Consider the following 16,265-nt stretch of genomic DNA (forward strand, 5'->3'; position numbering starts at 1 on the left):
TCCGTAGTTACTAGTTACCAAGGATTGCTGCGGCTAATTATTGGCCTGCTTATACAGAACCTTTGGAGGAGAAGGCGCAACGCTTCATTGCCTTCAGTTTTGATATCGCTCTTTATGGTGCCATATGCTATTGGTGGGAAGTGGATTCAAGGTGCTGAATGATAGCGTCCAAAAGATCACGAGCTGGTGAGAAGAATGAATAATGAAGAGTATTGGCGCAGGATGCGTTCACAATAGACGGTGTTATGGAATTATTGGTTTGACGACATTTTATCACAATAAAACTGTCTCTTTTTCGTTACCTGATATATCGAAAACCATGATGTTTTAGCGGCTGCATTGTCGTATCAAAAGAGCCGCCCCTAGTTTAAATAAAGCCATTGCTCAAAATGATGTTTCGACCTAGGTAACTATTGGCAAAAGCGGTGCCAATATCACTGCCATGAATTAACTGAATAGTAAACTGAAAGGAGCCGGACAGGCCTAGGTGAAGGTTCGCCAGAATAAGTATCTGAACAACTTTGTGGAGCAGGATCATCGAGGGATAAAGCGGATAACTGGACCAATGTTGGGTTTTAAACGCTTTAAATCAGCGAAATCAACCATTGCTTGAATTGAGCTTTGTCACATGATTCGAAAAGTACAACATGATCAGAGGGTGGCTGATGATGTCTGGGAGTACTTTTACTCTCTGCCGTAATAGGTTTATCTGGAGATAGGCTTCCTTCGGCTTCTGTAAATAGATGCAACAGAGAACCACCTGAGGTGTTCTGCTATAGCATCACTGTATCACACATCGTCTATCTTGGGTCGTTTGCTGTAGTGGTGGGGTGAAACGTTCTCTATCAGCCGAACCACGGCAGACCATTCCAAAGGGTTATTGGTAAACGGATTTTTACCATTTTCCAAGTAAGTCCTGCGGAGGGCACCGTAATCCACCTGTTGATTGTCCACCGCAACCATCTTTTGTGTTTTATCTCCACAGATGTGGCACGCGTCAATATGGTCTACCGTTTGTGACTTGAGCTGGTAAAATTCCGGAGTAGCCTGATGGCGTTCATATTTTTGCCAAGGTGCCCATTCTTCAAGATAGCTCGCCAGCTTAGCCTCAGAGCAGGATATCTCGATGTTGACGCAAGCTCTTGCAATGTCCTTATCTTCAACATAAGCACACCTACGAAATATCATATTTTGCGTTGCGCCAGGAATGGTAAAGTACTTGCTTAATTCAATCCGGAAAGCCAGTTCAACCTCGACTTGATCCACCCATGAGAGTGTTCGCATATGTGCTCTGGCGATTTTTTTGATCTTATCCAGAATCATCATTTGCCGCCCCAATGCCCTTAATTCAGTGGGATCCTTATTTTCAACAGCCATAGTTTCCGCTGAGGTAAGCAATTGCAGAGTTTCCAGATCATCAAGGGCTAGGATCACACGGTCATCACAGGAACTGGTGGCCTCGTGTACAAGATTCATGGCAACATCCAGAACCAGCTCATTCCAGGTGATTAACTCCATGAAGCCAATAACACGTTTAGCCAGTAAAGGCCGGGAAGACTGATTTTTATAGTCTTCGGTTCCTGTCAATCGTCCCAAGAAAGCAATCAGGTCAACAGTCTGGTCAGGTCGGATGGCCAGTTCTGGTGTTTTAGCATGTGAAGAAGCCAACTCCTGCCAGAAGGAAAAAGCCTGCTCAAAGCGTGCAAATTGTTGTTCTGGATGCCTTTCACCTCTGGAAAAGCTGAACTGCATACCTAGCGTCTCAACAGTGTGGAGCCGCTCAATCAACGTATCGGACAGTCCCGTATTTTCTAGGTGGACATTTCGTGTCTGACCTGATGATGTGCGTCCCAACGTTGTAATCCAGTTAGGCAGGGACGTCAGGCTGGTGCAACCGTCAAGAGAAAGGTCGCCCCCAAAGGTGATGTTCTCGGGCAGGGCCGTCAGGTTGGTGCAATCGTCAAGAGTTAGGTTGCCATCAAAGGATAGGTTCTCTGGCAGGGCCGTCAGGCCGGTACAACCGAAAATAGAAAGGTCGAACTCTACGTTGAGGTTCTCTGGCACGTACGTCAGGCCGGTGCAACCTTCAAGATACAGGGAGGCACCCACGGTGAGGTTCTCGGGCAGGACCGTCAGGCCCGTGCAACCGTCAAGAGAAAGATCGCCATAAAAGGAGCAGTTCCCGGGCAGGGACGTCAGGCTGGTGCAACCGTCAAGAGAAATGTCGCCCCCAAAGGTGATGTTCTCGGGCAGGGCCGTCAGTCCGGTGCAACCGTTAAGAGAAATATTGCGACCCACGTAGAGGTTCTCTGGCAGGAACGTCAGACCGGTGCAATAGTCAAGACAAAGGGAGCCCCCCACGGAGAGATTTTCGGACATGGCTGTTATGCCGGTGCACATGTAAAGAGAAAGGTCGCCTCCCACGGAGAGGTTCTTGGGTAGGTCCGTCAGGCCCGTGCAACTGTCAAGAGAAAGATCGCCACAAAAGGAGAGGTTCCCGGGCAGGGTCGTGATGCCGGTGCAAAAGTTCAGAGAAAGATCGCCACAAAAGGAGAGGTTCCCGGGCAGGGTCGTGATGCCGGTGCAACCGTCAAGATATAGGTCTCCAGTCGTGGATAGGTTTCCGGGCAGGGCCGTCAGGTTGGTGCAACCCGTGATAGAAAGGTAGCCACTCACGGAGAGGTTCTCGGGAATGGCCGTTACGCTAGGATAACCGTAAAGAGAAAGGTTGTCATTGATCTTGTAATGAACGTCATTTGAAAATTTCCCACTAACAATCAGATCACGCAAATTGTGTGCGGGAATATTTAGTTGCTGCATTACAGAACGAACCATTAATGGCTTTGCTCCCGACGAAGCTGTTTCAGAAGGGGGAATATATTTTTCTCCACCTTCATCTCCATGATCACCATTCAGATCTGATGCTATTAAATTGGATGATCCGGAATGAGCAGGAGGGCTTATATTGTTATCCATTATTCTATTATTCCATTATTTACGCGATGCTCTATTTTTTACTGCTTTTCACCAGTCCAATTGACATTTTCCTCAATCCCTCTGTCCAAACGGTAAAAGATATTTAGGGGAATCATGATACAGCTCTTCCAGTACAAAGTTTAGAGTTTGGATAACCTTGGTTTGGTCGCAGCAGCGTGCCGGAAGCTAAAGATAGCTGAATATATTAATGCACGCATAACCAATGACTCTTACGACATAATGTCACTATCGGATAGGACGCTGTAGCAATGATGATTAATGGCCTTGGTTTTACCTGTCCAATGTCTTTATGTTTCCAGAATTGTACGATAACAAGCATGTTGATTGTTTAGTTGGAGAAGGCATTCAGCCAGAACATTGAAACGATAAGATTCTTGGACTGGCTCTTGATGACTTGTATGACTCTGGCGTCAGCGAGTTGTATATGAACTTTGCCATAGAGGTCGTCAATCCTCTGAAACTGCCCAGCATAGCATTGAATCTGGACGGTATCAGCATGCATGTGGATGGTTATTACAACAGCGATAAAAGCCCAGATGACTTGACGTACATTCATATCTGCCCGAGCTATAGCCGTGATCACCGTCTGACTTGAATCAGGTGGTCTTGCAGTTAATGACAGAGAATCAGGCTGGTATTCTTTAGTCATGGCTACATGCAGTGATAATACGAACGACAAAACCTGCTTTAATGAGATCATCAAAAAAAACACCTGTTATGTTCCAAATAGGCCTTGAATGATTGCTATCTGGCAGCGTATTCAGCACTGTATGTTGCCGAAATCATTAGGTCACGCTATCAGCAAAAACAGTTGTTTATCTCGCTGGTTATCATGAATATCACAGAGGCAAAGGAGTTAGTGAAAAAAGAGCCTTCGGTGTCATTGCAGCCTGTTAAGGCCATGAGGATTATTACTATGCTGAAGTATCTTCCTGTTATGATGTTAAGTTCGATTTTTTTAGAGCCCATGTAAGTTTAAGATCACTGAATTCTCAATGGTTACAGCGCAAATAGTGCACGTAGTGCAGCATAATTATGTTTAATCTGATGACTATCGACGAGTAAGTTTGGCGTTATTCTCGGTTCCCAGAGTTTGGTCATATGGTCATATTGGCTGAAGCCCATGAAAATCATGGGATGGTCGACTTTCGTGGAAGTAAAAAAGGCGAACATCGCGTTGTTATGGAGAGGTTGAGCAACATTTGGTTCTGTCCCGAAATGATAATTGCAGGTTCAGTGATCAGAAAGCGTTGCCCAAAAAGGTACAGACAAAGTCACTGAGGAGGTCGGTAATCTGAGAAAACTGGGCAAAAAGGCACTTGACGCGGCTCTCTTGATATGACAGTGCAGCTACTAAAACATCATGGTTCCCAATATATCCGGTAATGAAAAGGAGACTGTTTGGTGGTTATATGACGTCGTCAAACCAATAACTCAATAAACCGTCTATTGTGAACGCATCCTGCGCCAATACCCGAGGTTATTCATTCTTCTCACCAGCTCGTGATAATTTGGACGCTATCATTCAGATCCTTGATACTTAAAATATATGTGGAAAGCCGGTCACCGTTTATACGCCAATGGAGATGAGGCTATTAAAAGCTTGGTGGCAGAATGGTCCCTGAAGATACTCATGGGAGAGTCTGACAAGGTGCCCATGGGAATACGGTAAAGTGTAAGTAAGAGAGGTCTGACAAAACTGGAGGCCATTGATAAGTCTGCAGACTATCTTCAAAAAAATCGTCCAAGTCTATGTTATGACAAGGAGCTTGATGCTGGCTATCCGATTGCCCGTGGAGTCGTTGATGGAGCTTGCCTCCATTTGATCAATACCCGTATGGATCTAACTGTGGCAAAGTGGAGTTTGTAAGTGGCATAGGTTGTGTTGAAGCTACTCCCACTTGATTCAAGTGTAGATTAGAAGGCGTATTGTAACTTTCATAAGGAATGCTCTCGCCTTCGTAATCATGGAGAACTAATGAATGGTGCGTTGTAGCAAGGGAACCACACCTAAAGACATTTGGTGCGGTTCTTTTGATACACAGTGCAGCCGCTAAAATATCAGTGTTTTCGATATATCTGGTAATGAAAAAGAGACGGTTTTATGGTGATATAACGTCGTCAAACAAATAACGCCATAACGCCGTCTCTTGTAAACGCATCCTGCGCTAATGCCATCGATTAGTCATTATTCTCATCCGCGCGTGATTATTTGAAAGCTATCATTCAGCACCTTGAATCAACTCCCCAACAAGAGCATGGCACCATAGAGGGCTATATCCAGACTGAAGGCAACGAAGTGTTGCTCCTTCTCCTTCAAGGGTATCTGGATCAGCAGGCCAATAATAATGATGCGCCGCAGCAATCGTCGGTAACTGGTGGCGACTGTGAGTAGAGAAATCGCGTCAGACAAAATACCTACCGATAACTGACCAGCTTGTTTGGTTTTGTCGTAGTCACAGTCAGCGGAAGCAATCCAGCGTGTTTCCGCTGGATGCTCAGTTAAACCTCAATACTGATCAGTACTCTGTTGGTATGAGGGGGAAACTGTCAGTGATGTTATGGATCGCTCTTATGATCGAACGATTAAACAACATCGTGAGAGTCGCCCAAGTATGGTTGGAAAACGACAGACTATGCAACTGGTAGTTGATACGGCTCAAGACTTTGAGGCTTTTTACGAACAGCGCAAGGTTGTGATTGAGAAAACAGAAGACCTACAGATCCTCAGTTTTTACGGTAAGGGCACGGTGATGCGCCCAGGAGGGTTGAGGAAAGCAACCAAGAAGAACTCGCAGAAGAGTCAGCAGAAGCTGCAAACCAAGTGCAGTCAGGAAGAGAAGAAAGATCGCAAATGCATGGCACAGGTAGCCACCGTTTATACGGTAAAACCAAATCGTCTAACGGCAGAATCGGTCATGGATATGGATCTGAAGCGCTACAACGTTGTTAAATGCCGTCCTCCAGCCAATAATAAGAGAGTGTGGGCCAGTGTAGAAAGGGATGAGTAGGCCGTGATAGAAGAAGCTTTAGAGTAAGCGCTTAGGCGAGATCAGGAGCAGAAACGGCAGTTGGTCATTGTTATTGATGGGCACGCTAATCAGCGGAAACTAATTACCTTGATTATGAAAAAAAGGAGTTAAGGCAGCCATCATAATGTACTTTATCTATGTACTTGAATATCTGTGTAACCCCGGTCACTGCTTACACGACACAGGGGATGAGGCTATTGAAAGCTGGGTGACAGAACGATCCATGAAGATACTCGGAGGAGAGTCTGACAAGGTGGCCAGAGGAATCCGGCAAAGTGCGAGCAATAGAGGTCTGACAAAACGTGATGCCCTTTATAAGGTGTGTGGTTCTTTTGATTCGACAATACAGCCGCTAAAACATCATGGTTTTCGATATATCCGGTAACGAAAAAGAGTCTGTTTGATGGTGATATAATGTTGTCAAACCAATTATTATATAACACCGTTTATTGTGAACGCATCCTACGCTAATACCATCGATTGTTCATTCTTCTCACCCGCGCGTGATCATTTGGATGCTATCATTCAGCACCTTGAATCCACTATCAAACAAGAGCATGGCATCATAGAGAGCTATATCAGGACTGAAGGCAACGAAGTGTTTAGCCTTCTCCGCCAAGGGTATCTGGATAAACAGGCCAATGATGAGCCGCAGCACTCGTCGGTAACGAGTAGCACTGGTGAGCAGAGAAATCACGTTAGGGGAAATACTCCCAGACAACTGACCAGCTTGTTTGGTTCTGTCGTAGTTAGGCGTCGCAGTTACAGCCAGAGGGGGCAATCAGCGTGTTACCGCTGGATGCTCAGTTAAACCTAAATACTGACAAGTATTCTGATGTCCTGAGGGAAAAAATTGTCAGTATGTGCTGGATCGCTCTTATGCTCGAACGATTAAACACATCGTGAGAGTTGCCAAGTATGGTTGGGAAACGACAGGCCACGCAACTGGTAGTGGATACGGCTCAAGACTTTGATGATTTTTACGAACAGCACAAGGTTTGGATTGAACAAACAGAATATCTGCAGATCCTCAGTTTTGACGGTAAGGGCTTGGTGATGCGCAAAGCATGGTTGAGGTGAGCAACTAGGAAGAACGCGCAAAAGAGTCAGTAGAAGCTGCAATCAAGACTCAGTAAGGGAAAGAAGAAAGATCGCAAACGAATGGCACAAGTAGCCACCGTTTATACGGTACACCACAATCCGCGAACGGCAGAATCGGTCATGGATATGGATCGGAATAGCGACAACGTTGTTAAATTAACGTTAGTTCGATGCTCAAATTTTGGCTACAGCCCTTGAATTTTAAGGGCTTCAGACATAGTTATGTTTTTTGAAAAGAGCCCAAAGCCTCCTTCGGAGCGTTTACCAGCCCATAAAGTATTACAATCACTCTTTTTCTGTAACATGAATATGTATAAAAAGGCTGACGCCTATGTAGCGAAGGTATTATCTGTCGAGCTCACGGTAAATTACGTCATCCAGCTAGGAATAAGAGAGTGTGCAGTGTAGAAAGAGAGGCGGAAGCTGTGATAGAAGAAGCTTTCGAGGAAGCGCACAGGCAAGATCTGGAGCAGACACGGTAGTTGGTCATTGTTATTGATGGGCATCCTCATTAACGGAAACTAATTACTAGGATTATTAAAAATAAGGGAGTGAAGGCATCCATCACCATGTACTTGAATATCTGTGGACATCCGGTCACTGCTAACACACTACAAGGTGTATTAGGCTATTGAAAGCTGGGTGGCAGAGCGGTCCCTGAAGATACTCAGGGGAGAGTCTGACAAGGTGGCTCTGGGAATCAGGTAAAGTGCAAGCAAGTGAGGTATGACAAAACGTGAGGTCATTGATAAGTGTGCAGACTATCTTCAAAAAACCGTCCTAGGCTCTGCTATGACAATGAGCTGGATGCTGGCTATCCGATTGCCATTGGAGTCATTGATGGAGCTTGCAGCTATTGGATCAATGACTGTATGGATCTAACTGTGGCAAAGTAGAGTTTGTAAGGGTAGAGGTTGTGTTGAAGCTACGCTCACTGTGTTCAAGTTGAGATTGGCAGGCGTATTGGAGCTGTCATAAGGAATGCTCTCGCCTTCGTAGTCATGGAGCACTAATTAATGTGGCGTCGTAGCGAGGGAGCTACACCAAAATCCTACGCTGTAGCCAAAATGGAAGCGTAGAACTCACGTTAATGTAACTTTATTTTACTCAATTGATTGAGATGTACATGTTAAATCTGTCACTTAAATAATCTTCTAGGAACTATTCTATTTTTTTTATGTCCAAGCCGCTGTAGATTAATTGTCATTGGGAATAAGTATACCGTGGATATTTCATTCAAGCATGGCGGCTATGTTCAATGCAGCCAATACTGTGTAACACCACGTAAGATTCTTGGTCATGATATTGATATTAGCGCAGAACTTGAAACAGCTTATAACTGCGGTAGCAGAGTGGTTAAAAAAGAAGTCCCCTGTGATAAACCATTATTAGTTGATACCTGTTGGGGCCATGATTATCTAAAGGCATTGACTCCTGGCTGTTCCTTCTTCATCTCTACAAATGAACAGCAACTAAATGAAATTAAACCAATAATCAAAGAACTATTCGAACGGAAAATCTTTATTTTAAAAGAAACTGGTCGACCAGATTTTGATGGCATTAAAAATAAATTGCGCAATTCATTTTACAATTCTAATGGTGAGCTGATCAATGCAAAATTCAACCAACCAAACTTATCTCCATTTAACATGGCTGAGGCAGGTTTTATGTTTGTTGGTGATAGCTCAAGCGATATGACGGAATGCTATTTTGATAAATCACATAGAAAGTATCATTGGAAAGAATCAGATAAACCAAAAAGCGAGCATCTAAAAGATCACCATTATTTATGTATAGATGATAAGAGGTACGAGATTCCAGTATTATCCAATAAAGCTGGCCACGATATAGTAGGAGAAGCCTACCGTTTAATAATGCCAGATGGTAAGGAAAGTAAATTTGGTAATTTTTGTGGTAATGCAATTATCCTGACGCACCATCATGCTCATCTTAAAAAAATAGCCTACAATGAACTTTTATCAGAAATAGATCTTTGTAAGTATGCTCAGATAAAAGCATCCCTAGAAAAGAAACAAAACGCTCTAGAAATAGATTCAGCGTATTTTGATCTGCTTAAGAAGTCAGTATTCCAGCATCATTTTTCTAGATTGTTGCTAGAGTTAGATCAAGGTACTAAAAATTTTATTACTCTACTAGAGAGTTTCAAGTCGGCACTTAAGGAAGATGATATTAAAATTGCCGGAAAACTTTTGGATGTATTGAAGTCTGATTGTCTTAAAAAAGAAGCAGAAAGTATTGTCGAAAAAGTGGCCTCTTTAGAACTGGTAAAAGCCACTTCTAAGTTGCTGGATCATTTGCCAGCACAAATACGTAAAGCAGGAATTTTAAAAATGGAAGACATCGCCAAGCAAGAGTTAAAAGAGCTTGCCGGTCTGTATTCAGGAAGATATTTCTCTGATAATGATTTTCATCATATGGTATTACAAGGCTCGCTAGGCACTATATTTTCAAGCGACTATTTCGAATCCGAAAGAAATGAACAACTCATGCTGTTATTAGAGCAAGGTACTAAAGTATCTGGATACATGGCCAGTATTTCTGCAAAAATTCATGAAGTGTTAGATCCTCACCTGCCTGCTGAAGGAGAATACCGTAATTTATGTGAAAATGACAATTTGGAATCGATGGATGTTGGTTAAACATGCCTCATTATCACCACACCCTAGTGGATATAAAGTGTTTTCTCTCGCCTTCATTGTAGCATGATGATTGTTTATTTAGGCAAGATAGCAATGTCTACTGATAAAGTTTCCTGATTATCGTGAGTTCGACGTGCAGAAAGCCATCGGTACACCTTCTGTTAGTACCAAAACATCAATATGTGGTTTTCTGGACAGTTGTGCATAGGCAGTAAATCATAGCATCATGGTTACAGCATAGTTAAACCAGATTGCTATCTGACCTAAGCCTTCTTCTCGTCTAAACTTGCGACATCGGTTTTCCTTGAAGTAGGAAGTAGTAAGGTGCATCATGGACAAGAACAACATTAAGTCTCAGATAAGGTATGAGCCATGTGGGGTTCTTTCAGCAATATGGTTAGGAACAACAATGCCGTGATCATATTTTCACATGGAGGGGGCCGAATTGGTTTGAATGTCCTCTGTGTTGTTGTCGTGAGTATAGCATCATTAAAAACCGTTAGTGCTATCAGTGCAACCGATGCCGTAACCAGACATAATTGACTAGTGCACTATTCTAGGAACTAGCAAACGGCCCTTCATCACTTGGTTTCTAGGCATGTTTTTAATGACTCAGACCAAGGATGGCATATCGGTCATGGAGTTCTCGAGACAGCTGGGAATCTCTTATAATGCTGCTTGGCGCTTTAAGCATAAGCGTATGCAGTTAATGGAAGAACGTGATGACAGCCGTCCCCTGCATGGATATGTTCAGATGTATGATTCCTACTGTGGTGGTGAAAAACATGGAGGCAACCGTGGAAGTGGTTCTGAAAACAAACACCAGTTTGTTGCCGCCGTGCAAACCAATTAGGAAAACTGTCTGCTGTATATGCATATTCGTTTCAGCAAGGTCATCAGTTTCCGGGGAAAGTAGTTGTAACTCTGGGCGCAAAAGCATCTCGGTGATCATACTTGCTGTGTTGTCAGTGATAGCTTCAGTTCATTTACAGGAATAGCCTATGCCGGACACCCACATATAGCAGTGGTGACAGGTGGTGGTCACGAATCGATGGCTAATTAGTTGATTACGTTGGTCAACACCATGATAGGGGACGTCAAGAATTCTTTGAAAGACAGTTACCACAATATTAACCAGAAGCATCTGCCAAAATACTATGCTGAATATTGCTATCGATTCAATCGTCGCTTTGATTTGAAAGCAATGGTAGTAAGGCTTTGGTACATAGTTGCTCGAATTTGGCACATGCCAGCAGGGCTCCTTAAGATGGTTGGTGAACAGTGGTAATCAGGAAGTTAAATGGTGAACGTTGTCGAATATGTTCGATATGCAAAATATTCTTCAACTGATCATTTACGCTTTCTATTATTGCCAAGTGCCTAAACATCACTTTATCAAAGGCCTTCAGCTCTTTTGGCTTCATATTTGTCCTGACTTTAGTTCCTAGGTTCAGGCCTTTCTCCTGCAATCAAGTGATCAACTTCCCAGAGACATAGTCTTTATCTCCATAAATCCAACCAGGTAACTATTCGATGAGATCTGGTATTTGGTTTACGGTAATCGGTGTTAGCCGTTGTCAGGCAAAATGATAGAATTGCTCCAAGATGGTTCATGATAAGGTGTGATTTGACGTGAGTTCGACGCTTCAATTTTGGCGACAGCCCTTGGATTTAAGGGCGTTAGGCATGGTGATGTTTTTTGCAAAGTGCCCAATAGCTCCTTCTGAGCCTTTGCCAGCCAATAAAGTACTCAAATTACTCTTTTCCTGTAACATGAACATGTACAAAAAGGCTGACGCTTATGTAGCGTAAGGGATTATCTCGTCGAACTCATGTTAACGTAACATCAAACTTCCAACCTGTAGACGTTTTCCTCAGTTTAGCCTCTGCACTGAAGACCTTGTGGTTGTTTATCATATGGTTGCTACAGACAACGATGGGCGTCGATTCAATGCATGACAGGCTCGTTGGTTGACCTATGCACTGAGTACTTTAGATAAACCGTCAGTGGTATCAAAGCATGTTCCATGAGTTCTACAAAGCGATTGTAGGATGCCAAGTTCGGGAAATGGTCTAATTTATGTTGTGTGATCAGTCGTTGGTAGTAGTGCTTGAAATTGCGAAAGGCACTCTGATGGAAATAGATGATGATGGTCATTAGTTCACTGAGCGATAGCTTGTATATCACTGAAGGCTTTTTTGAATGACAGATGAGTTGTCTATGCCGTTGTGATTAAAATGTTATGCAGGAATCATCCACATCACAGAATACACTGACGATAGACACTGGAGCCTCATGTTTGTTGTCTATGGTTTGGCATCCGAAAGATAGCTAAGTGGCGGTGGCTCACCTGTCTTTCACCATCGAACTCACGTTGATTACTATCTGACCTAAGCATCCTTCTCGTCTAAACTTACAACACTTGGTTTCCTCGAAGTAGGAGGTGCGCATGGGCAAGAACAAAATTAAGTGTGGTGCGGCTCTTTTGATACTATAATGCAGCCGTTCAAACATAATGGTTTTAGATATATCCTGTAACGAAAAAGAGAAGTTTTTATGGTGATATAACGTCGTCAAACTCATAACTCTGGCGCTTGTGAATGCATCCTGCGCCAATACCCTAGTTATTCATTCTCCTCACTAGCTTGTGATCATTTGGGCGCTATCATTTAGCACCTTGAATCAACTGTCAAACAAGAGTATGGCACCATAAAGAACTATATCCAGACTGAAGGCAATGAAGTGTTGCGCCTTCTCCTCCAAGGGTATCTGGATACGCATGGTAATGATGAGCCGCAGCAATTGTCGCTAACTGGTATTGACGGTGAGCAGAGACAGCACGTCAGAAAAAATACCTCCAGACAACTGACCAGCTTGGTTGGTTCTGGAGTAGTCAGGTGTAGCAGTTATAGCCAGTGGAAGCAATCCAGCGTGTTTTCGCTGGTTGCTAAGTTAACGTGAGTTAGAACGCTTCTATGTTGGCTACAGCCCTATGATTGTAATAGCTTGAGCCATAGTGATGTTTTGTGAAAGGCGCTCAATGTTTCATTCGGAACCTTTGCGGGCTAATAAAGTACTCAAATAACTCTTTTTCTGTAACATAAATACGTACAAAAAGGCTGAAGTCTATACAGCGAAAGGTATTATATCGTCTAACTCAAATTAAGTTAAACTTCAAATACTGACCAGTATTTGATGGTATGAGGGGAAAAATTGTAAGCGATGTGATGGATAGCTCTTATGATCGCACGATTACACTACATCGTGTGCGTTGTCCAATTATGTTTGGGAAACGGCAGGCTATATAACTGGTAGTGGTTACGGCACCAGACTTTGAGGCTTTTACGAACAGCGTAAGGTTGGGATTGAGCAAACAGAAGACCTGCAGATCCTCAGTTTTTACGGTAAGGGCTTGGTGATGCGACCGGAAGGATTGAGGGAAGCAACTAGGAAGAACGCGCAAAATAGTCAGCAGAAGTTGCAAACCAAACTCAGTCCGGGAGAGAAGAAAGATCGCAAACGAATGGCACAGGTAGCTACCGGTTATGCGGTAAAACACAATCATCGAATGGCAGAATCTGGCATGGATATGGATTGGGAGAGCGATAACATTGTTAAATTACGTCCTCTCACTAGGAATAAGAGCGTGTTAACCAGTGTAAAAAGAGAGGTGAAAGGCGCTATAGAAGAAGTTTTTAAGGACGCGCTTAGGCGAGATCCTCAGCAGAAACAGCAGTTGGTCATTGTTATTGATTGGCACTATCATCAGTGGGAACTGATTACTAGGATTATGAAAAAGAATGGAGTTGAGACAACCATCATCATGGATTTTATCAATGTATCTGAGTATCTGTGGAAAGTCGGTAACTGCTTACACTACAAGGAGGATGAGATTACTGAAAGCTGAGTGGCAGCACGGTCTTTGAAGATACTCATGGGAGAGTCTGACAAGGTGTCTAGGGGAATCAGGCAAAGTGTGAGCAAGAGAGGTCTAACAAAACTGGAGGCCCTTGATAAGGGTGCAGACTATATTCAAAAACACCGTCCCAAGCTTTGCTACGACAAGGTGTTGGATGCTGGCTATCTGATTGCCAGTGGGGTCGTTTATGGAGCGTGCCGTCATTTGATCAATGACCGTATGTATCTAATCTGGGCAAAGTGGGGTTTGCAAGGGGATAGGCTGTGTTGAAGCTACGCTTACCATTGTATTTAAGTGGAGATTGGCAGGTGTACTGGAACTTTCATAAGGAATGCTCTCGCCTTCGTAATCATGGAGAACTAATGAATGGGGCGTTGTAGCAAGGGAACCACTCTTAATTCAGTTTCAGAAAGGCATGGGCCTTGTGAGTTCTTTCAGCAATATGGCTAGGAACAACAATGCCGGGACCAGTTTTCCAAATGGTGGAGGCCTACTTGGTTTGAATGTCCTCTGTGTTGTTGCCTATAGTATTGCACCATAAAAACCCGTGAGCTCTACCAGTGCAACAGCTACCGTAACCAGACATCATTGATCAGTGGCACCATCTTGGAAGTTAGCAAACTGCCCTTTACCACTTGGTTTCTAGGCATGTTTTTAATGACTCAGACTAAGAATGGCATATCAGTCATGTAGCTCTTGAGACAGCTTGGAATCTCTTATAATGTGCTTGGCGCTTGAAGCACAAGCTTATGCAGGGAACGAAAGGACATGATGACAGCCGTCCCTTGCAGGGACGTGTGCAGATGGATGATTTCTACTTTGGTGGTTAAAAACATGCAGGCAAACGGGAAAGAGATTCTGAAAACAAACACCAATTTGTTGCAGCTGTGCAAACCAACGAGGAAACCATACGTGGGATATGCGTTTCAGCATGGTCACCGGTTTCCGGGAAAAGGAGCTGGAACTCTGGGCGCAAAAGCATCTGGTGATCATACCTGCGGTGTTGGCAGTGATGGCCTCGGTGCATTCACAGGAATAGCCGACGTCGGACACCCACGTACAGCAGAGGTAACAGGTGGTGGTCACGAATCGATGGCAATGAGTTGTTTACGTGGGTCAACACCATGATTGGGAACGTCAAAAATACTTTGAAAGGCAGTTACCACAATATTAATTATGAGCATCTACCAAGATACCTTGATGCATATTGCTATGGGTGTGGTTCCCTTGCTGCTACGGCCCATCATTAGTTATCCATGATTACGAAGGCGTGAGCATTCCTTATGGAAGTTCCAATACGCCGCTAATCTCCACTTGAATCCAGTAAGCGTAGCTTCAACACAGCCTCTGCCCCTTGCAAATGCCACTTTGCCAAGGCTAGATCCATACGGTCATTGATCAGATGGCGGCAAACTCCATCAATGACTACACTGGCAATCGGATAGCCAACATCCAGCGCCTAGGACGGTGTTTTTGAAGGTAGTCTGCACACTTATCAATGTCCTCACGTTGTTTCAGACCTCTCTTGCTCGCACTTTGCTAGATTCCCATAGCCACCCTGTCATACTCTAACATCAGTATCTTCAGAGACCGTTCTGCCACCCAGCTTTCAATAGCCTCATCCACCTTGTCGTGTAAGCATGGACCGGCTTTCCACAGATATTCAAGTACATGACAAAGTCCATGATGATGGTTTCCTTCACTCCCTTCTTTTGCATAATCTTGGTAATCAGTTTCCGCTTATGAGGGTGCCCATCAACAATAATGACCAACTGCCGTTTTTGCTCCGGATCTAGCTTGGGCGCTTCCTCGAAAGCTTCTTCTATGTGGTGGTTCTTTTGATCCGACAATGCAGCCGCTACAACATCATGGTTTTCGATATATCCGGTATGAAAAATAAACGGGTTTATGGAGTTTTCGGTTTACGACGTTATATAACCATAAAACCGCCTCTTTTTCATTACTTGATATATCGAAAATCATTATGTTTTAGGGGCTACATTGCAGTATCAAAAGAGCAGCACCAAGAGGCAATCAATACCTTCAAGATGTTTATGAGCTGTGACTTTTTTAGAAGCTTTCTTCAGATCGCTTGGTTAATACTTCATAACCAGTAGCAGTCACAGCGATGGTATGCTCCCATTGAGCTGAAGGTCGGCGGTCTTTGGTAACCGCTGTCCATGCGTCACTTAGTAATTTTGTTCCTTTCTTGCCAGCATTGATCATTGGCTCAATGGTGAAGGTCATACCTTCTTTCATAACGCAGTCATTTCTATCATTGTAACCTTCGTAGTGAATGACCTGAGGGTCTTCATGGAAAACTAGGCCAATACCATGACCGCAATAATCTTCAACCACGGTGAAGTGGTTGGCATGGGCGTGTACGGCAATGACATGGCCAATATCACTTAAACGATTACCTGGTTTAACTTGCTCAATGCCCATATAAAGGCATTCTTGGGTAACTCGAACCAGCCTTTGATTAAATGCCTGAACTTCACCAACTAGAAACATTTTGCTGGTGTCTCCGTGATACCAATCTTTGATAACCGTGA

This window comes from Borostomias antarcticus (assembly GCF_949987555.1).
Source record: "Borostomias antarcticus genome assembly, contig: scaffold_151, whole genome shotgun sequence".
Classification (NCBI taxonomy): domain Eukaryota; kingdom Metazoa; phylum Chordata; class Actinopteri; order Stomiiformes; family Stomiidae; genus Borostomias; species Borostomias antarcticus.